We start from the raw sequence: 21,604 nt of genomic DNA, 5'->3' as shown, positions 1-21,604 counted from the left end.
TGGGCCCAGTGGGCATGAAATCTCCAGGAGGAGCCCTGGAGGGGACTCCTGAGCCCAGCTTAGAAGACCTCCACCCCTCAAAGAAGAGACCTCCCTTAATCTAAAAGAGACATCTACAAAAAGAGCTACCTATCCCCTCTGCCTTGCTGACCTTGAACAAACAACAATTGTGACATCTCCACCATGAAACCAGGGGTGCAGATTACCTACTATTTCCTCGCTGACTTTGTAATTAGCTATTAAGCGAGTGTTGTCTGAATGGTGCAAGACTAAAATCTTTTGCTGTGATCAACAAAAATTCCTTCACCTGCAGAATGAAGAACAGATTGGAGAAGTGATCAGGAGTCAGAGATAGAACATCACCCAGAAGGTTATTCTAGTCATTCAAGTAGGGGAGAAAGCTTCCTGCAGAAAGAGGGCTCAAGGACAGAAGCAAGGGACTTAGCTGGCAGGAACCCCAGACACCGTCTCGGGTTCTGCATGATCCCCCGAGCACTCCAGGAGAGTGCCCCCAACCTCCAAAAAGGGAAGGGAAGGGAACTTACACATGGGTGCCTATAATAGAAATGAGAGGCAAAACAGACGTATTCACAGAGTAGATTTGAAGATTGCGAGACTGATGGAAGGAACTGCTATCTTTGTGAAAGTGGTTACAGTTGCCTACAAGTGAAAGCGAACAACAGCAACAACAACCAGCTTGAGTTTGAAAGGAACATTATTGGGCTCTACACCCTTAACTTTGGAATAATGTCCTATTGTAGTCATTCAAGATATGTAAAATTCTCTAATAGCTCATTATCTTGAATAGTTTCCTTTCAGGATGATTACGGGTAGTGTGAAAAATAAATCTAGCAGCGTGACATGCTTTTATTTTGCCACTGTAGCAAAATAAAGGAAGGCAAATATGCCAATAAAGCTTCCAAATTGACAGAACAATCTCACAAGTATTTATACTGTTTTGGAAATGAGACATCAGTTATTAAGTTATTACCAGTGCGACAGGCAGCTGGAGCCACACAGTTTTGTAGGTTATTTCTCTAGAAAGCCCAAGTGTTTCCAGTCTTCAGAGTCCAAAAAAGATCAAGTTATTCAAATGATATTTCTTAATTTTAAAAGAGAGAAGAACAAGCTGTAAAGTGTTAGAATAGTCAACTTTACAGGAAAGGGAGATTGAGGTTCTTCCAAATGCTCCCCGTTGGAAGCATAAGCAAGCCTGAACAACTCAACTTTTCCAGTAATCAGAAACCAAGAGAGTTGGAGCATTTTACTAATATTAATGAAGTAAAGGGCACACTATTAATCTTTCACTTAAAGAAGTTCCCATGGAAAGAGAGAAACACCCAGAGACCCACTGTTTGTGTGTGAGAGACCCTTCTGGGGCCCCGTAGTTAGGACTCCACCTTGTCCAGCCCACCCAGCTTCTACCGTCTTAGGCCCTAGAAGTGCATCTCACTTCCTCCTGGAGGCTCTCAGCCACCTCTTTCTTACTTCTGTGTGGTGCTGGTGGTGATGCTCAGTGCTGGTGGGGCCATGCGGTGCCGGGGATCAAACCCAGAGCCTCACTATGCCAGCTATTCCTCTACCTCTCAAGCCCCGTCCCTGGTCCCAGTCTTTCATCTTCAGCTCAGGTTTGACTTGACACATGTCCCCCTCCTACCATATGTGCAGTTGCTCCTCTGAGCATACCCTCATTTCTTTTTTTCTTACCTACATAGCAGGAAATCACCTTTATTTCATTTAGGTGTCTGTGCACCAGAAGCTGAGGAATGAGAGCAGAGGGGACTAGAGACATGTTGGCCATCTCTTCTAGGGCAACTGTGTGACAGGAAGTGATCAGGAGCCACGGAAAGCCTGCAGACCAGCCCCTAAAGATGTCTCCAGCCTCTCACTCCCTTTCATGAGGGGACATACAGGGAGAGAGGTGGCCCTCCATGCTGGCCATCTTGTTCTTGAGAAGGAAAGGAGGCATGGGGACTGGCTTCTATGTTTAGATGGAAATTTAGATGACTGTTGCCTTGGTTAGTTCCTAACGAATCTGGCTTAGTTTAGCAATCAGGAGAGAAATGAAGCCTAGCCTAGTATTTCCACTCTCTCTCCGGCCTCTGACTCCTACCTTCGAGCTATGCCAGGAAAGTTCCACCAAACTTTATTTATTGGAGGTCATTATTTTGTTCAAGCCTCAAGCAACCATCCCTGCTGTGAACAGGCCTAGGCATCCTTGCCAGGGTAGCGTAAGCCAGGGAAGAGTGCCCTCATGTCCAGAAATTCTCTGCCCCTTCGTTCCCTGGCACCCCAACCCCCAGAGGCTCTTCCAGCTGCTTGCTCAGAGCCAGGGCCACAGGGTCTCCTGTTCCAAGCTTGGCTAGGCCGGCCCCCACTGCTGGAGCCCAAACCCCAAACCTGGCTCTGCTTGTCCGGGGGACACTGAGTGTAGCTGGCAGAGGAACTTGTGGAGGAGCAGCACCTTGGGAGTCAAGTCTGAATCTTCCAGAGTCGGGGAGGGGCAGGGTCTGTTCTCCTAGGCGATTGAAAACAATCCTGTGACCGAGTACTACAGACTTACCCCACACCATCACCCCCACCCCCATCCCGGGTCTGAAGATCTCAAGCTTCCCAGGCCCTTCCTGTAAATAGGAGTCCCGCTGAGACTGATTTCTGTCCCCTGACATTGTCACCTTATGACTAAATCATTGGATGTACATTCAAGGTCGCCTTCCCTGTGCTTGTGGGAAGCGTGTTTTTTGAACATTGCCATGGAGACTTCCTGGAGTTTGTGGCGGCCTTGAACCTCGACTCACTTGAATGTGTCATTTTTCTCAAGATGTCCAGAGCTGGTCACGAACACTAGTACCATCTCTGTCCTTTGTCAGGGGCTCTGCATGATTCTCGGCATAGCCGCCCAGGGAACCCAGCTGCCCCCTTCTCCCTCCACCTTGGCTAGAGCCTTATTTGTGCTCCTGTCAGATCCACACTCACCAGAAGCCCTGGGGGGCCTTGTCTCTGTCCATCTACACTGTCCCCGTCCGAAGGGAGCCACAGAAACAGAAATGGCCTGATATTCTGGCTGTGTGGCCTTGCCTTGGACAGCTCAGAGAAGCCTAATAGCTCAGGGCAGAGACCCAGAGACCCAGGGCGTCGACGGGGTGGGGGGGGGCTGTCAGCTCCCTCCGGATGGAGCTGCTCCCAGCACCCCTGTAACTGGTTACCCACAGCAGCATCAGGGCAGGGAGTGAGAGAGAGAAACATGTGCGAAAGAACTTAGGTAGAGGGGCCCCAGGGCTGGCTCAGTGGCAAAAGTCCCTGCCTGCCAAACTGGAGCTCACGAGTTTGATCCTGATACCACCCCAGATGTGCCCAGCACAGCCCCTTCGACTCTGCTGCTTGGGAGCCCTGGCACTGTAACAGGTGTGTGGTCTCCCACACTCCCACACTGAGCCAGGTGTGCATGAGAGCGATAGCTAAAGTGAGGAAATCCTGCTGAGTATCCAAGGCTCGATGTCCACAGGAAGACCTAGGTCGAGGTCTATTTGCCTAAGCAATTTCCTGACCACTCTCATCTGCTTGGTTCAGGTTTGGGCCTGTAGACTATGACAAACGGTCCCTTCTCAGTGGACTAAAGGAGAAATCGGGCTAAAGATCTCAAAGTTGGCCAAATGACTATTTATTCACCACTGAATAACACTGAATACATTGTAGTGCCAGTGGAAATTGCTGCAGCTCTTGGAGGAAGCTGTCTCAATGGCTTATTTCCCTGTACAGTTTTTAGATATATAACTCAATGTGTCATTTTCTGATAAGGCCCCATAAAATAATGACCGGAATTTCTCCAATTAGTTTATTAATGCTCGAGCGGGCCCAGTAATGTCTCCATTGGAGACTTTGTTGTTACTGTGTCTGGCATATCCAATACTCTCGGTAGCTTGCCGGGCTCTCTGAGAGGGGCGGAGGAATCGAACTCGGGTCGGCCATGTTGGCCGCTTGTAAGGCGAACGCCCTACCCGCTGTGCTAAGGGCTGGAGCAATAGCACAGTGGGTAAGGCGTTCGCCTTGCATGCAGCCGACATGGCCGACCCAGGATCGATTCCTCTGCCCCTCTCAGAGAGCCTGGCAAGCTACCGAGAGTATCTCGCCTGCACAGCAAAGCCTGGCAAACTCCCCATGACGTATTCAATATGCCAAAAACAGTAATAACAAGTCTCACAATTTGTTGTGAGATATTACTGGTGCCCACTAGAGCAAATCGATGAACACCTGGAGGACTGTGCTACAGTGCTACTTATTCTTAAAAAATACCTAACTTTTCAACTGAGAGGGGGGAAAGTAGGATAGAGACCACCGTTTAGTTTTGGTTTGGGGGACGCTTTCCTGTGGTCCTGGGGGATACTCAGGACACAGTGCCTAAGGCCAAGCCCCACAGTGCTGGGGATCGAACCTCTGACTCCTGTGTGCAAACCCTTTGAGCCATCTCCCTGGCCTACCATCATTTGTTTCTAAAAGATTCTGTTTGAGGGGGCTCAGTGGTTAGGGGCACATGCCAAGCATCTATCAGAGCTCATGTTTGAACCCTGGCACCACATGGCCACAAAGCCCTGCCAGGTATATGCCTGGACACACCCAGGCACTGCATCCTCAGCCTTAAACATGAATCACCCACCCATTTGACAGAGTATTGTTGGAAGTGGCCTCTGAGTCCCCCAGATACCACTTAGAAATCCCCCGCAAAGTATAACGCACTCCAGCCCTCCTAGGCTTTCCCCCACAGCTCCTGTTTTTCAGAGTTTTACTTGGGGGCCTGGGAATGTAGCTCAGCAGTAGAGCTCAGCCTTGCAGGCATGGTCAAGCACCTAGTGTCACATGGTCATGCGCCTAATGCGCCTAATGACACCTTGCATCACTGATGGGGTCCCCACCCCACCCCCCAGTGTGCCACTCCCACATCAGCACAACAGGGAAGGGGAAGGGGCAGTTGTCGGCGCTTGAGGGGGGTTTCTAATTTATTTTGGGAAAATGTAGCACTGTAGCACTGTCCTCCCGTTGTTCATTGATTTGCTCGAGACTTGTTACTGTTTTTGGCATATCGAATACACCGTGGGGAGTTTGCCAGGCTCTGCCTTGTGGGCTAGATACTCTCAGTAGCTTGCCCAGCTCTCTGAGAGGGACGGAGTTATCGAACCCAGGTCGACCTTGTGCAAGGCAAAAGGCCTACCTTCAAAGCATGCAAATTAGAGAGAACTGACAAATGAATGCCCATAGGTCGTCCCCTCCCCCCACCCCTCCCCCACTCAGCCAGAGGCTCTTGGAGGAAGCTTGACCATGACTTTAAAAGAATAATCATTGTATAATTGAAACCCAAACACGAAAGTTTGTAAGTCTACAACTGTACCTCATGGTGTTTCACTACTTAAAAAAAATAATAATGAAAAAAAATAATCTAGATTCCGGGCATCTTGCGGGCGGATGGACGGCCAGTGCCAGTGAAGATTTTATTTTTCCCCTCACCATTGCCATCCCTGCTTGAGCAAGGATCACATTGCCCCACTCTGGAAATACATTTCTTCCCCTCATGGGGGTTTGTTAGCTCAGATTTTCCTGAGCCCAGGGGTCCAGGCCAGAGATGAGGAAAGACGGGTCATGTCCACTGGAGGTGGTGGTGTCCTCCTGTTCCTCCGTAATTCGCTCTCAGTTGCTGCGGAGGCCAGTCCGGCTCAGGTATCTCTCCCTGCTCCTTCTCCTTCTGCTGGAATATCATTTCTATTTCTTGGACTGTGGGAGACGGTCCGTGACCTTCACACAGGCTCCAGGATTACTGTCTGTAGTTTTTCACAGCAAATGAATTGGCATAATGTCACCGACCTTGCTTCCACCTCGTTTGACTCTTATATTTCGATTGGTCTCAGCTGCTTACTGTTTTCTATCATAGTTTGGGGAAACCAGAAAAAAATTGCCTTGAAATAGATTTTTTTTAAAGTATGTTTTTCTAATGAAACTCTGTGATGGCCTTGGTTGTGTTTTTCCAGATCCTCTCCTAACCCACTCTGCTTTCATGCCCAGACACAGTTGTTTTTTAGTCTAGAGCCCAGGAAAAAAAAGGGGGGGGGAAAGGGGGGGGAACATCCTCTGTGCTGGGCAGAAGTTTCCTGGCCCTTGAGGGCTTTTTTTTTTGAAGGGGGCAGGTGGGCTGTGTTTAAAGATCTGATTGGTCAACTGCAGCAGGTGGAGGTAATAGCTGGGTGGTGTGAGAACAATATCTGATGAACAATTAGCCTGAAAGAAAAGGCACTGGAAATATAAATAGCCTGTAGCTATTTCTGAAACTGCTGGAAGCTGACTAGGACCCAGGCCAGGAAGTAAGTAGACGGGAAGTTTAGGTTGATACGATTAGATGAGAAATGTCCAGCATTTAAACTCAATTATCTCTGAGAAAGAAGCAAATTCCCCCTTCTGGGAGTCAGCTAAATGCAAGATCACATCTCTTAGGAATATATTCATAAAGGGGTTCCCAGTACTAGCAGCAGAGCTATTCAGAGCTCTAGTTTTGTGCTCAGTACTACACAAAGCACCTTTCCAAAGGGTTAATTTAATCCAGTGATAGCCTTAGGAGACAGGTACTTAAGACACACAGTGTCTTTCCCGCAAGTCCCAAGACCAGATGTGTTTAGAAATTCTTTGGACGTTATAAAGGATCATGGCTCATCTGCCTTCTGTTAGCTTCTATCACCCCCCAACTCCCATGGGACGGTCCTGCAATAAATAAAAGAAATTTACTGTATCTAAACAGAGATATGGGAGCTTTTATGTTCAGGCTTACTCCTGGCTCTGCATTGCAGGAAAATTCCTGGCAGGTCTCATGGTACTGTATGTGGTGCCAGTAGTTGAACGTGGATCAAGGTCTAACCAAGGTCTGCTTTGAGCATGGCAAGTCACTTACTTAACCCCTGTGCTCTCCTTCTGGACTCAGCTTTTAACTTTTATTTCTCCCTCTCGGGCTGGAGCGATAGCACAGCGGGTAGGGCGTCTGCCTTGCACGCAGCCAACATGGCCGACCGGAGTTCGATTCCTCCGCCCCTCTCGGAGAGCCCGGAAAGCTACCGAGAGTATCTCGCCCGCACAGCAGAGCCTGGCAAGCTACCGTGATGTATTCGATATGCCAAACACAGTAATGAACAAAATTCTCCAGTGGAGACGTTACTGGGCCCGCTCGAGCAAATCGTTGATCAACGGGAGGGCCTTACTTTACTTTACTTTACTTCTCCCTCTTGAGATGTGGTATGGAATCCTGGAAAGGAAATAGAAATGTGAGTGCCTGAGTTCCAGGCTAGGTACACAAACCTGGATGGATCAAGACACTTAACCTCGTTCATCAATTTGTAAAATGGAACAGATAATACTTGCAAGGGGATTTATTCAGGTTTCACGGAGCCCGAAGTCCACACTGTTTGGGATTGTTCTTCTTAAACAAAAGGAAACAATATTGTGAATACAGATGGGTAGGTACAAAAGGAATATTGAGATTTAATGATTTATGGTTATTTAGGGGGAATTATTTGCTCGAGCGGGCCCAGTAACATCTCCATTGGAGACTTTGTTGTTACTGTGTCTGGCATATTGAATACTCTCGGTAGCTTGCCGGGCTCTCCGAGAGGGGCGAAGGAATCGAACTCGGGTCGGCCAGGTTGGCTGCGTGCAAGGCAAACGCCCTACCGCCGTGCTATCGCTCCAGCCGATACATTCAACCTTGGAGTGGGGAAAAACAGGCATTTTAACAAAAGTGATTTGGGGCTTAATTCACAAGAATGCGTGGCTGTGTAAACATATTGCTGGGGTTCTTTTGTTAAGTTGGAAAGTGGTCCTTTTGGTGGAGGAGCCAGAAGCTCACAATTACAGTAAATTTGTTCCTGCATCAACTCACAGAGTTGGGAAAATTAAAACGAGACTAAAATGTATAGAAATCTATTTTGTAATCATTAAACTATGTATAATATTAATCATTGTTGTATTTGGAGCCAAGCATAAGTATTTCTTCAAGAGGTGACAAGATAAAATTTTCTCTCACCAGAATATATAACAGGTTTATAATATTACTTTTCCCTAGACCTTTATCTGTATAATAACTGCACATTCAAAAACGTCAAAGTACGTTGCTATGAGTCAAGATTTTTTACCTTATCCATTCATTATTGAAGTAGAATGGTTTACAGTAGTGTTAATATTTATGCCTTGGGAATTCAAAATGAGTGCACCACCACAAACCCAAACTGCTAATGTCAGGGTCCAAGGGTTTGTTTATATTCGCCACTGTCCATTCCATGTCTTTGTTTCTTGATATACCAAATATGAGTGAAATCACCTGGCATTTGTCTTTCTGTCTTTGGCTTATTTCACTTTTACCATGACACTCTCTAGATCCATCCACATTGGAGCAAAAGTCAAGATTCTATCATTTTTTATAGCTAAGTAGTATACACTCTGTGTATGTGTATATGTGTATATATATATATAGACATCCTATTATGACATCTTATTATCTCATTCCTACTTTGGACAAACTGGCAGGCTACCGAATGTTGCCTGCCCACATGGCAGAGTCTGGCAAACTCCCCATGGCGTACCCAATGTGCCAAATACCAGTAACAATGATGGGTCTCATTCTCCTAAAGAGCCTTGAATATAATCTCAGGGCTAGGATGAAGGAGACGTTACTGGGGCCTGCTCGAGGCAATCGACAATTTGTCATATATAGACATAATACTTATCTGTCATATATAGACATAATAAAAATCTGTTTCATGTGTCTTTGGGCATTTGGGCTGCTTTTCTGGACATTAAAGGAATCATAGGTATGTCTTTATCTTTTTGAATCGATGGTTTTGTGTTTTGGTGATAGATGCCAAGGAATGGAATCACTGGATCATATGGTAGCTCTATTTTTAATGTTTGGAGAAGTCAGCATACTGTTTTACATAGAGGCTGAACCAAAAAAAATTTCCATTGACAGTGGATGAATCTTCTTTTGGCTCCACCTCTCTGCCAACACTGGTTATTTCTGGTCTTATTGATAGTATGCCCTTCTCACTGATGTGAGAGGTTACCTCATTGTCATTTTGATTTACATTTCCATGACAATCAGTGATGGTGATCACTTTTTCCCCTCATGATTACCGTTATTGTGCTTATTCAACAATGAACATATTTACTTTATGTCTATAGTGATACAAAAGCATTCTGTGATGAAAAGATTCCCCCCACCAAGGATATCTAATAATTCCAAAACCTTAACCCTTTGGATGAGTGTCTTTGATCTTTTCTGTGTTTTTTATTGTGATTTTAAACTTGCCTGCGCTCCCTTCCTCCTTCCCTTCCTTTCTCTCTTGCTCCCCGTCCCTTTTTTTTTTTTTTGCTTTTGACCACACAGAACACTGCTCAGAGCATTTGTAGTGTCAGGTATTGAACTCAGGGTTCCTGAAAACAAAGCATGTACTCATGAGCACTTTTTTCCATAAGGTTTTTTTTTAATGGATCTGTGTTTTCTCTAAATGAGTCAAATATTGCTTAAAATGTTATGACAAAAAAGGGAAATTCCATATCTACACGTTATGTTTTTTAGTTTCATATTCCAAAGTCACTATTTCTTCCATATTGCTAAATGATATATAATTTTTCTGTTTTTTTTGATTCTAATATATCTAATGACTTTCTATTATAGTAGATAAGGGTTCTCTTCCCTTATTTTTAATTTTTTTTGTTTGTTTTGGAGTCACAGCCGGTGGCTCTCAGTGCTTACTCTTAACTCTGTGCTCAGGGATCACTCCTGATTGGGCTTGGGGAGACATATATGATGGCTGAGCATTGAACCCAGGTCAGCTGTGTGCAAGGCAAGTGCTGTACTACTGCTCCGGCCCCAGGACTTCCCTTTTCTCTTTCCATTTTCTCAATGTAGTTATAGCATAACTTTTATCAAGATCCTAATGTGATATGATACTGGACCATGATTATAAATTTTAAATTTATATCTTCTTAATTTTTTTATGTTAATAATGGTGCTATTTTCCCCATCCAATCAATCCATTTTGTGCATGTATTCTTGCGTTTTCCCACTTGCTACTATAGTACAATATGTTTTTTTTAACTATACAATTAATCCCTAACACTATGGGGTGTGCTTGGGGGGGGGGGGGGCTCTCCTCTATTTCCCTGATCTGCTCCAGATTGCTCTTGGCACAGCTTTGTAGAACTCTGATAGAAGGTTATGCTGGACAGTTCCTTTAGTTGTCTTTGTTGGATTTTATACTTCCTGTTCCCCCATTGTTTTCTTTCTTGCTGTATCTCCTTTTTAAATTTTTTTTTGGGGGGTGCGTAAATCTTATTTTCCAGCAGCTTTCCAAGGAAAGGTATATGGGAGGTAAATGAGTCAGATTCTTACTGTCTCCAAGTACTTTTTATTGCGGAGTCTTGGAAAGGGCTAAAGGATATAGAATCTTTAGTTTAAGATGATTTTACTCAGAATTCAGAAAGCTTTTCATTATCTCTGGAGCTGCTCTGAGAATTTCTGCCATTCTCTTTCCCCAGTGTTTTGTACTGGTGGCTTTTCTTCCTTTCTCTTCTTTTTTTTGGGGGGGGGGCGGCATTTAAGGTTACACCCAGCAATGCATAGAGGTTACTCCTGGCTTTACACTCAGAAATTACTCCTGGCAGTGCTTGGGGGGCCATATGGGATGCTGGGAATCAAACCCAGGTCGGCCGTGTGCAAGGCAAATGCTCTACCTGCTGTGCTATCGCTCCATGGTGGCTTTTCTTTCTTACTGGTGATGTAAAGTTCCACAGGGCAGGCATGGTAGATTAAATTGCCACTCAAACATATTCACTGTCCAGGGGCTGGGGATGCAGCTTAGCAGTAGAGCACTTGTCCTGTGTGTGTGAGACCCAGAGTTCAGTTCCTGGCATTGCAACATTCCCCCTGCACCCCCACAAACAACTGACAATCCACTCTTCTTCCCCACTGCCCACTTATGTGAGACCGAAAGTATATTTCCTTGCCCTGTGAGTTTCAGCCTGGCCACTTGACTTCCTTTGGCTGCTGGGATGCTCGCAGGTAGATTGCAAGCAGAGGCTTGAAAGGCTCTCGTGCAGCTGAGCTTGTGCTCCTAGCTCTGCCAGCAGAAGCAACAGAACATGCAGATGACTCGCCTAGTGGTTCCAGGAGGAGGATGAGTAATACATGGAACGAAGCCAATCAGCCCCAGCCAAGCTCAACCTAAATCAGCAGAGCTGCCCAGCTGAGCCCAGGGGAGTACTGCCAACCCTCAGCTGACTCACAACTCACAGATCGATGATAATAAATTACTGTTATTTTAAGCCACTTTTTGGATGTTTGTCAGGTAACAGTCTGAGGTGCTAGCTTTTAGGGTCAGAAATTGGTATCTAATAGTATTAAAATGCTGTCATCTAGCCAATCCCAGTCTTGTCCCTGGATCTGCATAAGATGGGATAACAGAGTCCCACCAGGAGTGATCCCCGAGCACAGAGCAAGTCCTAAGCACAACTGGATATGGCTCCCAAAACAAAAGGAAAGCAAACATAAAAATGCTATCAGAAGTGAGCTAGCGATACAAACGGTGTCACGGTCCTCCCGTTGTTCATCGATTTGCTCGAGCGGGCCCAGTAACGTCTCCATTGGAGACTTTGTTGTTACTGTGTCTGGCATATCGAATACGTCACGGGGAGCTTGCCAGGCTCTGCCGTGCGGGTGAGATACTCTCAGTAGCTTGTCGGGCTCTCCGAGAGGGGCGGAGGAATCAAACTCGGGTTGGCCATGTTGGCCGCTTGTAAGGCAAATGCCCTACTGCTGTGCTATCGATACAAAAGGAACAAAAAATAAGTGCTTTGGAAACTGGAAAGAAAACAATGATCAATGCAATAGAGGGGTGAAATATATTATACCAATGTGTTAACTTGAAAATTACAGTGGGTATCTAAAAAAGTTTGGATTTGTGCCGAGACGAAAGGGTGACAAAAGGGTGACAGTGTGGGCTAGCTACATTTAGTAGTATGTAATAGGGCTGTAAGAACATAAAGAGTTCATAAATAAAGAAGCTAGTTTTCAAGGCAGAGGGAAATGGAATAGAGAGCCCAGGAATCCGAGCACTGGTTGGATTGCAATATCATTGATTTACTTTTGAGTTGACTCTTGTGTAAGGCTTTAATTTTTCACACATGATTATCCAGTTTTCCAACACTACGTGTTGATCTCTACTCCATTCCATGCTCTCAGCTCCTTAATTGAAAGTTAACTGTCCATAAATATGAGGTTTTGTTCTTGAGTCTTGGATCTAACCCACTGATCAGAGAGCCTGTTTTTAGTACAGCACCATGCAGTTTTAATTGCTATAACTTTACAGTACAGTTCCAAATCAGGTAATTAGAGACTTCCCAATTCCTTGTCTGAAGGTTTACTAAGCTTACTAAGTTTGCTAAGTTGCAAGTTAAGTCTTATTTGTTAATGTTTCTATTAATCAACATTGGTTTAGTCTTTTACTGTGTCTCATAAATTCTGATATCTTGTCTTCATTCTCATTCGTTTCAAGAAATCATTTTTATTTCTTCCTTGATTTCCTCTTTGATCCAGTTGTTGCTTAGTTGTGTTTTGTTCAGCTGTTCAGCTTCTAAGTTTTGGAAGTTTCCCCATCTTCTTTCTATGGTTAATTTCTACTTTTATGGCACTGTGGTCTGAGGAGGTACTTTGTATAATTTCCATATTTGTAAATGTATGTATGTTTGAGTTATGTGCTACTATGTGATCTATCCTGAAGAATGTTCCATGTGTACTAGAGAAGAATATATATTCTTCTTTTGGGGGATGAATGTCCAAAGATATGTCCAGGAATCTCAGTTCTTTGGCTCCTCATTTATGGCTCTTATTTCTTTACTGATACTCTTTTGGGTTGATTTGTCTAGTGGCAAAAGTGGAGTGTTTAATTTTGCACTACTATTGTGTTTCTGATAGTGTGTAATTTTAGGTTTGTGAGTAGAAGCTTTTGGAACATTGCTGACCCTTCATTTGATGCATAAATGCTGATCACAGTATTTCTTGTCCCATTTGTTCCCTTAACCAGTAAGTAGTGTCCATCTCTGTCTTTTAGTTACTTTCTTTATATCTAGTGCTACTTGGTCTGATATAAGTGTGTATGAATGTCCCAGCATTTTTGTTTGTCATTAGTTTGTATGACTTCTTTCCATCCCTTCACTCTGAATTTGCATTTATCCATTGAACTTAGGTGTGTCCTGTAGACAGCAGATGGATGGACTTCCTTTCCTGATCCATTCAGTTACTCTGTACCTTTTGAGAGGGGAGTTTAATCCATTGACACTGAGAGAGATTCTGATATAAAGGGCTGCGTTACAATTTTGGTGTATGTGGAAATCAATTTGTTTTTGCAAAGACTATTTGTTTTTCACAGGTAGCCCTTCAGTAATTCTTGCAGGATTGGTTTAGTTGTCACAAGTGCTGCCAGCTCTTGTTTTGTCTGAAAAGGTTCTTATCCTTCCCTCAAGTCTAAATGATAGCTCTGCAGAACAGAGGACTCGGGGTTGGAAGCTTTCATTTTTATTCAGTATTTTGAATATGTCATTCCACTCTTTCCTGCTTGCTGATATAATATGGAAGGAAGGTCTGTGTGATTCTTATGTTGTTTCCTTTTATTTGAGAGTTTTCTTCTCTCTTGCTGCCTTAGTTGATTTTGTCTTTTGATGTTACCATTTTGATCACTATATATATGTCTTGGTGTTCTTTGTGTCGATTTTGTCTACTCTTCTTTGGTCCTCTTGAATCAGTGCAGAAGCCTCTCTTCAGAGACTAGGAAGTTTTCAGTGATTATTTCTTCCACCAGTCCTTCTTCTTACTCCCCTCCTTCTGGTTTTCCTATAATTTGGAGATTATTCCTCTTGCTATTATCTATCAAAAATATTACATTCTCTTTCATTTCTTTACTGCCCTTTTCTTTTGCACTTCATTATTGTTGATAGCTAGTATTTTGTCTTCAGCATCACTAATGCTGTTCTCTGCTTGCTTAATTCTGTTGCTGTGGCTTGGTATTGTATTTTTAATGCCTTCAATTCCATTTGTATGCATTCTTTGATAACTTGGATCAGTTTATCCTTGAGTTGACTGAAATTTTTTTCCTAGTAGTTATTTTATTTCCATTGTCATTGCATGGAGCATTGTTTTTTTTTTTCTTTTTTTTTGTTACACCTGGCGCTGAACAGGGGTTACTTCTGGCTCATGCACTCAGGAATTACTCCTGGCGGTGCTCGGGGGACCATATGGGATGCTGGGAATCGAACCTGGGTTGGCAGCGTGCAAGGCAAACGCCCTACCCACTGTGCTATCACTCCAGCCCCACATGGAGCATTGATTTGAGGTTGTCCTTGATGAGGTTTGAGGCTTTATTTGAGCTCCATGATTTTCTGGGACATCTGTCCTTGTCTTCCAGAGCAGGTAAATTCCTTTATTTTCTCCTCTTTCTCCTCCTCCTCCTCCTCCTCCTCCTCCTCCTCCTCCTCCTCCTCCTCCTCCTCCTCCACCTCCTCCTCCTCCTCCTCTTCCTCCTCTTCTTTCTCCTCCTTCTCCTCCTCCTTTGTCTCCTCTTACTCTTCCTCCTTAGTCTTCTTCTTTCTCCTTTTTTAATTGGCTTTTGGACCACACTGACAATGCTCAGGGCTTACTTCTGGCCTTGCACTTAGGAATTACTCCTGGCTGTGCTCAGGGAATCATACTGAATGCTGGGGATCTTACCTGAGCCGGCCACATGCAAGTCAAGGATTCTACCCATGGTACTATCACTCTGGTCCCCTGTTTCTCCATTACCCTTAAATATTTGTGGGTACTTAGTTTGCAGCATCTTAACCTAAGAGAAGTTGGTTCTGCAGCCTCGATATAGTAGCTTGTATATTTTTATTTTCTTAATTATTTATTTATTTTGGTTTTTTGGGTCATACCCAGCGATGCACAGGAGTTATTCCTGGTTCTGCAGTCAGGAATTACCCCTGGCAGTGCTCAGGGGACCATATGGGATGCTGGGAATTGAACCTGGGTCGGCTGCTTGCAAGGCAAATGCCCTACCTGCTGTGCTATTGCTCCAGACCCTAGTTTGTATATTTTTAGACCTGTGACTCTGGGGCAGCCAATACCCTCTGTGCCCTTCAGAGAAGACCCCCCGCCTCCTGCTTCGCCAGCATTTCACATAGTTGTTCTCATGCTCCAGTGATGAGCTCTGCTTTGCCCTGCCATTCCTGTGGCCCTTGTCCAACGTGGATGTGTTTTCCTTGTGGACGTGTTTCCCTTACGGGGGTGGGGTGGGTGGAGAGCAGTGCGGTAGAGCTGGGGTGGCGTGACTAAAACAGGTAGTCACTAAAACAGGTAGTCACTAGGTCATCACTAAAACAGAAAGGGGAGACAGCAGAGTGTGGGGTGGCCACGAGGGATGTGACATCTAGAGAGTGGCCGGACCACAGGCTCAGACATGCTGTCCACTCCAGAAATCTCTCAAAATCGGAATCTTTGCCCAGGCAATAAGAAACCCTCCACCCTGCTCTTAGTGCTGAAGCGGCCTCAAGGAGAATGTCACAGTTTTCAAACCATGCTCCCAAGTGTGCTGTGACAAGGCCAAGACATTTTCCTGAGGAGGAGTCTGGACAGTGAAAACAGGTTCCATCCTGGGATTGTGACGATGTCCCCTTAGCTGGCCTTGCCGGGGCCACCTCCATGATTTCCCTCCAGCCCTGCCTTTGCACCCTAATTGGAGTCAGTGAGGCGTTTCCTGGGGCAGGCGACCTTTTTCCCCCTTGTCCTTCAGATGGTTTTTCATTTTTCCTTTTTTTTTCTTTTTTTTCTTTTATGCCCAGTAGCTTGTATATTTTTAGACCAATTGTGTGGGGATTTTTCTGCCTGAGAACGCTTTCTAGAACAAAGTGTCTGCAGAATGTTGTAAATGGATCGCTCTCTTTGTAAAGTCTGTAGTGATTGCTAACAAGTTCGATCGCCTTATTTCCTATCAGCCTTTTAGATCAAAGACTTTAGGGGAGTTTATTTTAGGAAAAACAAATTGTTTCAGCTTTTGCTTCTTCCCATTAAAGTTCAGAGGTGCACACGTTAGGTAACATGGTTTCAGTCCTGTTAATGTTTATGACTTTGATGTAGGAAGTTGCTGAACCCCTTCTCCCCTAGTGCCCACGACTGCCCATCACTGTCCTTATGTCACTTCCTGTTCTCTTCTTCCACCCACGCTCCGCCCTCCCCTCTGCCTGGTAATCTCAGTTTGTCATCTCCTATCAAGGGCTTGTCATCATTCGATACTGTCGTTCCCTCCTTCTGTTTCTCTCAATACCACAGATGAGAGAGATCATCTGGCATGTGTCCTCTCTCTGATTTATTTTCCTTAACATGATGCCATAATCCAAGTGGCATCAAACTGCAAAATTCCATTCCTTCTTACAGCAGAGCAGTATTCCCTGTGTATAGACACCACAGCTTCTCTCTCCATTCATCTGTTCATTCGGTTATTTCCACATCCAATCTAACTGGCACCTCTTGTCTGAGAGGAATAGAAACCCATGAGTGAGGAAGGCCCAGATGGTAAAACTAAACTGTTTTCTTCCATTCCTTGCGAGTGCGCAGGGCCCCGTGATCAGGGGCTCCCAGGGATAAACTCAGCAGTGCTCGGGGGACCATGAGGTGCCAGGATCGGAACCAGAGCCTTACCCACTGAGTTTTGTAACTCCTGAGCCACGTCCCCAAGCCTATTTTCTCCTTTTAATACATTTGCATTTTAAAATCTTTGTGGTTTTTTTTGGTCCCCACTATCCAGCCCCAGTCATTCCCACTTTGCCCATCCATTAATCTACGGAGGCGGTGTAGGTGAGACTCTTATTGGGTCTCCTAGAAACTGTATCACTGTATTATTGTCATCCTGTTATTCATAGATTTGCTTGAGCGGGCACCAGTAACGTCTGCATTCGTCCTAGCCCTGAGATTTTAGCAGCCTCTCCTTACTCCTCCTTCCCAACGGTGCCACATTGGAGACTCTTTCAGGGTCAGGGGAATGAGACACATCATTATTACTCTATTTGGCATATCGAATACGCCACAGGAGTTTGCCAGGCTCTGCCATGAGGGCAGGATATTCTCAGTAGCTTGCCGGGTTCTCTGAGAAGGAAAACTAGACTATAAGAGGTCTTGCGACCACGTGCTTCTGGGAGCTTTGTTTGGGTCTTGGCCGTTGATGGGATTACATGGTGCCGGGGCTGTTGGTGGGTGTAACGCCTGGCTACTGGAAGATGGGGAATCCGAGTGGAGGAGGCCCAGTCCCGATCTGAGCAGGCTTGGAGATCTCAGCCCTGGGACCTGCACACCTGGGCTCCTCTGCCCGGTTCCTTCATGTGTGAGGCTTGCCTGAGCGTGTGGAGAGTGGCCTTGAGCATGTCTGTGACTGGGTCCTGGGGGTCTGTGACTGCTGGTCTCTGCTCAAGGCAGGGAGGGAAACTCAACCCGCTCCCCTCTAGGGGCCCCGACGAAGACAACCTGGCATGTAGGCTACAAAAATTAATTATAATCCCCCAAGGTGGGCAGTGGGGAACTGAGTACTGGCCATCCCAGCAGTGTGCATTTAACACTGGCCAAAGTGATCTGTCTTTTATTTATTAACTTTGAGTTGAGGTGAGAGGGTCAAGGGTCATAGGTAAAACCAACAATAAGTGATGCCAGGCTTGCGGCAGAAGCGAGGGAATGTCAAGTGATTCATTGAAATGACTTCAGCTTCTCTCTTGGAATCAAGCTTGTTTCAGTAAGTCAACATCTGTCACAATCCGTGTAAAAGGGCAGAATAGGCGACACAACAGCACCATTGAAAACCCAGCTGCAAACCATTTCAGCAGAACGCAGAAGCTGTGGGTCACTGCAAGGCTAAATTGTCTTGGGCGTGATGGCAGCCGAGAGAGATGGGAGCGTGCCCTGCAGGACGCCTTGGTGCCGGGTCTGCGCCTCTCCTCCCCTGGGTTTCTATGTGGGCTCATGTGAGTGGGTCCATGGATGGCTGCTGCATCTGCCTGAGGAGCACTGGAGCGTGAGGAGCTTGTCAGCAAGCCTGGCTCTTCCCCTGCAGAGCACTAATTGAAGTCAGGGGTGGTAGTTTTCTCCACAAAGCTCTGTTGCAGAAATAGAAACCGATACAGTGCCTGGGTCCATCTACGCATCTCTGTCCCTTGTCAATCTTGGAAAGTGTCTCAGTCATCATCACTTCAGATATGAACTCTTGGCGTTGTCCATTCACCCCATCCCATCTTTATGATTCCTCCCTTTGTTGTTCTTAGTATTTCTTCCCTTTTCTTCCTTTCCTTCCTTCCTCCCTCCCCTCTTTCCTCCCTTCCATTCCCTCCTGTGGCTGTGATCATGATGAGTAGGAGTTGCACACACGTGGCTGCAACGTTTTGGTGACTGCATGCTTTGTTGTGGTGTCACCATTCCTAACAGCAGTGCCACCAGGATGGCACTTGGCATGTGGGGTGATGCCAGGAATTGAATTTCTGACCTCATGCCTGTTCTACCCTGAGCTCTGCCCAGACCCTTCTCCTTAAGCTCCTCTTTAATCTCAACCTACTTTCATGAAGGGGCCCCTTCATTGAAATTTTTTTTAAAGAAAAATTTTAAGTAAGCGAACTAACTCCTACATTATGTACTTTTTCTTTGGGGAGGGGGAAGGCTATCTGGTTGTTTTCATCCAATTTTCCCTGATGACAGCACATTCCTCAAACAAAAAACTAGTTTTAAAATCTTGGAGAAGCAACCTGGAGTATTATCTGGGCTTTCAATGTGGAGGAAGGGATGGAGAGAAAGTTCAGTGGGCGGGAGTACTTGCTTTACATGCAGGAAACCAGGCTTGATCTGCCCCCAATACTGTATTGGCCCCCAAGTACTGAGCCAGAGCTAAAACCAAATAAATGAGAACAGTGGAAGAAAGAGGGCTTCTGTCGCAGGCAGGTGCCATTTGGGCTAGATGACCAAGTAGGCAGAACTAGGGTACGTCTGGCCTCTTCCTCACCACAAGTGCCTCCACACATTGGAGGTGGTGCCGCCATCCGAGCTCCCCTGAACTTGGTGCACTAGGGAGTGGGTGCCTGGGTCCTGGGAGAGGGGAGCTGCGCTGCTGAATTGGGGCACACAGGGAGAATTGGGGCACACAGGGAGCTATGGGGGGGAACCCTGGAGATCTCTGACAGCTCTAGCTTACTGGGAGCCAAGATCCTAGGAGAGGGCCTAGGGAGGTGGAAGGGAGCCAGAGAGTGTGGGGGTGGGGTGGGGGCCCCCTGTAGTGAAGAGTTGTCCAAGGTGTTCCAGGGGAGCGGCCCTGGCTGGGAACAGACTTTCTCATCCTCACCCTCGCTTCCTGCAGCTTAGTCTCAGGATCAGAGTGTTCGGACTCTCTCTCTCTCTCTCTCTCTCTCTCTCTCTCTCTCTCTCTCTCACCGTCACTCTCTCTCTCCCTTGGTCTCTCTCCCACTCCCTTTCTCTCCCACTTTCTATCTCCCTCTGTCTCTCTCCCACTACCTCTCTCTCCCACTCTCTCTCCTTCTCTCTCTTGCATTCCCTCTCCCCCTCTCTCCCTCCCTTTCCCTCTTCCTGTCTTTTCTCTCCCACTCCCTCTCTCCCCCTCTCTCACTCTCTCCCTTTCCCTCCTTCTCCCTCTCCCTTTTTCTCTCTCCTTCTCTCTTCCTCTCTCCGACTCCCTCTCTCTCCTACTCTCTCCCACTCCTCTCCCCCTTCTCTCCCACTCTTTCCCTTTCCCTCTTTCCCTCTTTCTCCCTTTCCTTCTTTCTTGCGCTCTCTCCTTCTCTCTCTCCCTCTTCCCCCCTCTCCCTCTTTCTCTCTCTCCCCCTCTCGCGTTCTCTCACTCTATTTCCCTCTCTCTCTCTCACTCTTTAAAACATGTACTGACTTATTTGCTTATTTGGGGCCATGTAGCTGGCTGTGCCCAGAAGGTGGGTGGTGGTGGTAAGGGGGGGTGTGGAGCCCAGAGCTCCGCATGCACTCTGCCCTTTGAGTTACTACCCCAGCACCCCAAGAATTCTTATTCTCCAAATCCAGCATGTGGTCCTCCCTGCCCCATGGGCTTGCTTAGCTTTTGTTGGCTGGGCTGGGAGGCCTGGTTCCAGACACGACATTATTTCCATGGGAAAAACGTTCCCAAATGTGAAATGACCCAGCTACAAAGAAAGTTTTCAAACTTGAGCTGTAGCAAGTCAGCCCAGGGCTCCTCAGGTATATAAATCTTTGTAACACTGAGCCCTGAGCCATGTTATAAAGGAAATGTTTTTACAAGTATAATTCTTAATCTACGGACAATATCAGTCATTAAAACATCCTGTTCAGTCATGGGGCCCTTAAGGGGAGGATGTTCTGAAGAAATTGGAGAGGAGCCAGGGGAGGCCAAGTGAATGAGGGAAGGTTTGAAAAACAGCCCTTCTGGGAACGGTTGGGATGAGTCCAGAGAAGAAAGGTGTGAGGAGACTGAAGATCGACTCTAAAGGGGTGTTACATTGTTGGCACCAAGTCTTTTTCCCCCCTCCATGTCCATAGAGGGAAAATAAGATTAAATAGTCACTCAGCATTTCCTAGAGTGTGCGATACTGTTCCCAGAGGGTGCACTGGGAACACCATCCAGGGGGTTGGGTACAATTGGGTGGGGACCATTTACTATTTATTTGCTTAATGAAAGGAAATTTCTGGGGAAAGTTTTTTTTTTTTTTTTCCTGAAAGTGGGAGGTGAGTTTGGGTGCCATAGGGCTAACAAGTATTAACTGGGCGGTTTTGCAGAAAGGGTGTAGTCTGGTGAGTTAGACATTCCCCACCCTCACCTTTAGAGCATCACCCCTTTCCCCATCATGGGAGCTCAGGAGGTAGCCGGAGGTTCCCCAGCAGTGGCGGACACTCCACCGGCCCCGGGGTATGGGGCCAGCCCCGGCTGTTGGGATACCCTGGTGGCCAAGATTCCCAACATCGACAGGGGAGAGCGAAGCCGGCAGGAATCTCGGAGGGGAGAGATCTCAGCATGGGACAAGGCTGCTCCAGCAGCAGGGCTGAAGGTCAGCCGTGACAGCTCCCCTGCCCCTGGGCCCTGGCAAGATATCGGTGTCCGGGGATGGTCAGTATGTTTGCAGGGAAACTGGAAATACCTCCAGAGGAGCCACGGGGGCCGGAATTCAATCATGCATGCAGCCTGGACAAGCCGGAACCTGGAGGTGGAGGTGGAGGTGGAGGTGGGGGAGACCGGCAGCTGGCTTGGACTATGTGAAGGGCTGGCAGGTGGAACAGAGATTTGAACGATGATTCTCAGCTCCAGGGGCCAAGCTGACAGTCAGGGAGTGTAGGTTGAAGAAATAGCGGGTCCGCTGAAAAAGGAACCTCTTCTAATCATCACAGATGCTCAAGAAGAAACCAGGGACCTAATGATGCTCGTTGGGACAGAGGCTGGATAAAGACTTCAGACGGAAACTGGGAGAAGGGTTTCTGGAAACTTCCCGGAGAGACAGTGACCTAATGATGAACATCCCCCCCCCC

The sequence above is a fragment of the Sorex fumeus genome, unplaced genomic scaffold (genome assembly GCF_029834395.1).
Source record: "Sorex fumeus unplaced genomic scaffold, SorFum_2.1 ptg000018l, whole genome shotgun sequence".
NCBI lineage: Eukaryota > Metazoa > Chordata > Mammalia > Eulipotyphla > Soricidae > Sorex > Sorex fumeus.
Note: the sequence above shows the minus strand (reverse complement) of the source record.